Genomic DNA, 5,224 nt, shown 5'->3' on the forward strand with positions numbered 1-5,224 from the left:
AGTGGTTCTTTCCTGGACCTGCACCAATATTCTTTATATAAAAAAAAAATTCCTTGGAAATTTTATTTTAATTCATCACCACTTAGAGATAGCTTTCTATCCTACACTCCTTCCCCACATGAGGGCAAGGCCGATATAGCATCGAACAAATTGGACAGACTCAGCTCCTAGCTCTGCTGTGCTGAATCCTCAATTTCCGCATCTGTGAAATAGGTAGAGTAGCACGTAATCCAATAGTCTATTTAAGATTTAAAGGAGATGTCATGTACAGAATGCTTGGCACAGTGACTGACAGAAAGCAAATGGTATTTGTTGCTTATGAGTGGTAGTTACTGTTAAATTGTTGCTGATGGTGCCAATCGAGAACCAAGAGCAGAAAAGGAAGTCCAAGTCCAACTTTGACCAGTTGTCAGGTTTGCTTGAGGGCAAACCAGCTTTCTATCCTGCTACCTAAATCCCCCTTTCCCCTTTCAGGGCCCTGCCCCCACACCCCACCTCAGATTGTATGCCCTGTGTCCCCACACCACATCATTCCTTGGTGACATCCCACACTTTTGACCTACCTCCACTCACAACCATCTTATCCATGCAGGCTCTCATTCTTTCATTACACAGCTCTCTGCTTGGAATCAGGTAACTAATATAAAGATTAGGTATTAATGATTAACGGAGGCTTCATGGTTGTCTCCCAGGTATATCACATTCATGGTTAATTTCCCAAAGGCTCCTGATAGAGATTTCTCAATCTACTATGAGTTTGAAAGGTAGATGGTTTTTTGTTTTTTTTTTTAAGATTTTATTTATTTATTTGACAGAGACACAGCGAGAGAGCGAACACAAGCAGGGGGAGTGGGAGAGGGAGAAGCAGGCCCCCGCCAAGCAGGGAGCCCGATACGGGGCTCGATCCCAGGACCCTGGGATCATGACCTGAGCCGAAGGCAGACGCTTAATGACTGAGCCACCCAGGCGCCCCAGGAAGATGGTTTTAATCAGAGCTGTTCTTGAGACTCTTTAAATCAAGCCCTCAAGTGCTGACCTTCTTAAAGCAAGTTGAGAGCATTCCCATATATAAAAGAAATCTCAGACTCCTTGAATTTGTTCATGTCTAAGCTACTGTTATATTGAGTTTTTTGGTAACATCTTTGGGCTCAGTTTTCCTCATCTGAAAAATGGGTATATAACAAAGATCCATTTTCTATCTCTTAAGCATCTCTTTCCTAAATGAGTGAACACAAGATAAATCAGCAAGTAGGGAGAACAGAGAATGTGTAGTTGTGTTGACTGGGGATAGAAAAAAGGAGTAGGTAAAAAAAATCTTTAAAAGGGGTCGGGGCGCGCTCAGTCTGTTAAGTGACTGCCTCAGCACAGGTCATGATCTCAGGGTCCTAGGGTTCACCCCCAAGTTGGCTCCCTGCTCAGCGGGGAGTCTGATTCTCCTTCTCCCTCTGCCCCTTCCTCCGCCCCCAACCCCCTGCTCCTGCATGCTCTCTCTCTCTCTCTAATAAATAAAAACCTTAAAAAAAGAAAAGAAAAGAAAAAAGGAGTAGGTAGATTTAATATTACCATTAGTCATGACTTGAGCCAAACTCAGCAGTTTTAGAACCATGTTTAACACTTCTGTCTGCATATTAGAATTAACTGGAAGTTTTTTTTTAAGGAAAAAGGTTCTTAGACTCCACCCCCCAAAATTCTGATTCAGTTGACATGGGGTGGGGTTTGAGCATCAGAATTTTTAAAATATCTCCTTAAGGTAATTCTATAGTGCAGCCAAGACTGAGAACCACTGTCTTAAAACAGCATCAGTGATATAAAGTAGGTGGAAAATGGCATCATATTAGCCAAGCCTTAGTTGTGACCAAGAGGTGAGCCTGGCTTTCTATTCTGGACATACTCAGCAAGTGACGCTCAACGGGTTTCACCTCGTGGTCATGGCCCGGGGGAAAGAACTCAAGGACAGATGTCAAGAATCACTAGATAGTGGGCTAGAGGAGCCGCAAAAATCCCCTAACTTTAATCCTCTTCCGCATTGATATGTGAGCACTGGCAATTCAGCTTGTCTCCAAGCCTCAGTTTCCCTATCCATTAAATGAACAGCTTAGATTAGATAAGCTCATGGGTGTTTCCCAGTGCTGTTATTCTATGATTCTAAGATAGTTTTCGAGCATCAGAGGAAAGATGCACCTCTGCGTTGGTATTCTCTACTCATTCCTCGTCTGAAGTCACCCTGGGAAGCCTACTGACCCATGGGTCCTCCAGCTCCAGCCCTCGTTCTGCAGGCCAAATGGCAGCCTGGCTTCCTCCAGCAGTCGAGAGACCTCCACCCTTGGGGGCCTTGTCCAGCAGGATGAAAGCTTGTGTGCAATTCTTGCAAAGGCAGCTCCTTTGAATTGCAGGGGCGGCCTCTAAGCGATCTCTCTGCTCCCCGGCAAGCACACGGCCTGACCACTGATGGCGTCTGCAGAGGAAGCGGTGGAATGTGGAAGTTTACACGACGTCAGGGTGTGCACATCCTCCCGTCTTGAGCCCTGGGAGCCTGGCCAACAGCTGCTGTATGGTGCTCCTCGTCCGCCCATCTCGGCAGCCTTGACTTGCCTTGGAGTCTCCTGCTTTGTGCTTTTTTAAATAGGATGGGCTGCTAAGCAGGGCTTAAGGAGCTGAGCAGAACAGCAACCACAAGAATCTTTGGTGCTTACAACCTCTACACAGGCTCTGCATGAGGAATGTCACACTCCAGGCCTCAGACTCTGACCAAAATTCACTGGAAGGGAATTGCTGTGCTCTGAATGGTGGCGCCCCCACCCCCAATTCATGTGTAGAAAGTTTAACCCCCAGAGATGGATGGCATTAGGAGGGTGGAGCCCTCATGAACGGGATTAGTGACAGAAAAGAAGCACCACAGAGCTCGCAAGCCCCTCCACCATGTGGGGACACACGAAAGGTCTGCAACCCCGAAGAGGGCCCTCACTCCACCCCACTCTCAGACTCCCAGCATCTGGAACTGTGAGAAATAAATATCTGTTGTTACAAGGCCCCCAGTCTGTGGTATTTTGTTATAGCAGCCCAAGCGGACAAAGACAGAAATCATCTCAGCCAATCCCCTAATACACAATGTCCTGTCGGTGCACAAACTTACGAGAAACCCCTCAGCTCTGCCTCAAATTTGAGAGGAAAGAGAGCTGACACGTGCCATACTTGAGGCTGTGAGGTAAATGACAAATTTTGGTAGGGAAGAAGGCCAGGGGTTTTGATGTGCGTGTTGCAGACCTTTTTTAGTTTCTCGTTATCTGTGCGGGTGGACGAGAGGTGAGGTGAAGAGGGGGCGGGTGGCTGGAAAAAGGCAGATCTAGTAGACCTTGCCCCTGGGAGAGCTAAAGGTGGGAGCCAACAGGACACTGATGACCTAGGTCAGTCTCTGGGAGCTGCTTTCCAAAGGAGCTGCTTCTTGGTCCAGACGAGGTCCAGCACTACCCTGTCATCCACCTCACATGTAGCCTCTGGGGCGCTGAGGCAGTGACATCAGACCCCAGATCTTCGCGGGCCCTTCCCTGCACTCACAGGGCCTAGGGTACTAGAAAAGCTCCTGTTTCTTGTGTTCTCCTTCTATGGACAGTGGCACAGGAGGAAGCAGGGCAACTTCAGCCAGTCAGTCCCCCTCTTGATCGTGAAGAGGAAGGGGACACTCCAGCTTCCCAGGCTGGAGCAGCCACTCTGTTAGCCCATAGTCCTGGTGGAAGGAAGAGATCAAGAGGCATCCCCTGGCCAGGATGAGCTTGGAATTCGAATGCAGCCCTTCTACTCAGCCCGAGCTCTTGCTCCGAGGCCCAGCAAGGTCCTGCAACACCAGCCTCCAAACACCGACCTCAGGTCCCCCTTTTTGCACCTTCAAGCAAATGTTCCCTTTAGAATTATGAAGCCGGCTACTTGCATCCTCAGCTCTGTTTCAGCGCCTAAAGAATCAGTGTGAGGAATCCACGCCCTGCAGAACTACAGACTCTCATCAGTGTGAGTTAGGTGTTCAACAAGTGTCTCCACGCTTCCACTCTGTAATTACAAAACAAGTAAGCCCCAGGAAATCGAATATTTTATTGCTTTACTTAATGATGTGCCAAATCACCTCCCTCCCACACCCCCCAGTCTTCTGTAGGCAGGTCTCTAAGAGAATGTGCTGGGTCTCACCCCCTCCCTCCAGCAGTCTGGTGGCTGGTGGTGGCTGCAGCAGGACCTGAGTAGCAGGACTGAGCCGCACTCACCCTCCGGTCGGTACCTTTTGCTCTGTGGGTAATGTGTCATGGCCACACGCACGGGGGAAATAACCAGAGCGACGAAAACAAAGAGAAGAGGAGAAAAAGTGAGAAAACAAAAGGAGAAAAAGGAAAAATGATGGAAACACGTGCTGGGGAGCCTCAACTCTCACCACGGTGACCATCGATCTCAAATCTCTGAGGAAGCCAGCAGTGCGACCTCTGTAAACCCAGCACAGGTAACACCTGCTGGGAAATCGGGCCAGTGACCTCCAGAGCGGAAGGCACCTTGGAGAACATCTATTTATACGTGTTTAGGGCTCATCCTTATTCAATGTCTGTCCTGTGTGTGTTTTAGGATATATATGATATAGCAATGTAGTAGTACATGTATATAATTTATAAGGAAAGAAATCTATTGGGGGGTGTATTTCTACATCAGTATTTTCTACTGATCGGGTATATAGTCAAAAGAGCTTGGAGACCACCTGCTGAGGACAATGACAGTCACCATGAAAGAGTCCACTCTCCCACCTAGCGAGGTGTGGGGCCTCACCAGGGCCCTCTGCTAGACTGCCTTAATGTAGGAGGACAAGTCAGCTGTCTGCTGGGAAGGCTCCCCTCCCCCCTGTTCCCTAGTGCTTCTGGTTCCTTTCAGGAGTGAAATCACTTGCATTTTGGTGAAACAGAAAAAAATATTATCGTGACTATTACTATCTAACCCCCCCCCCACCGTCTAAGGAAGTCCCATCATGGTGAGAAGGTCTCTGTCACAGGTCCACCGTATACAACTGTGGCCATGGAAAGGCAGGTAGGGACTGGAACCCAGCGCAGGCCCTGCTCCCCATGCCACGTGCCAGGAAAGGGCACTTTTCACTAAGGCTCACCAAGGTGTCTGTAAGGATTACCAACTGCTCTGCCTTTCTTTTTCTTTCTTTTCTTTCTTTCTTTCTTTCTTTCTTTCTTTCTTTCTTTCTTTCTTT

Source organism: Mirounga leonina, unplaced genomic scaffold (assembly GCF_011800145.1).
Source record: "Mirounga leonina isolate KUSES-001 unplaced genomic scaffold, KU_Mleo_1.0 Mir_125, whole genome shotgun sequence".
In the NCBI taxonomy this organism is placed as follows: domain Eukaryota; kingdom Metazoa; phylum Chordata; class Mammalia; order Carnivora; family Phocidae; genus Mirounga; species Mirounga leonina.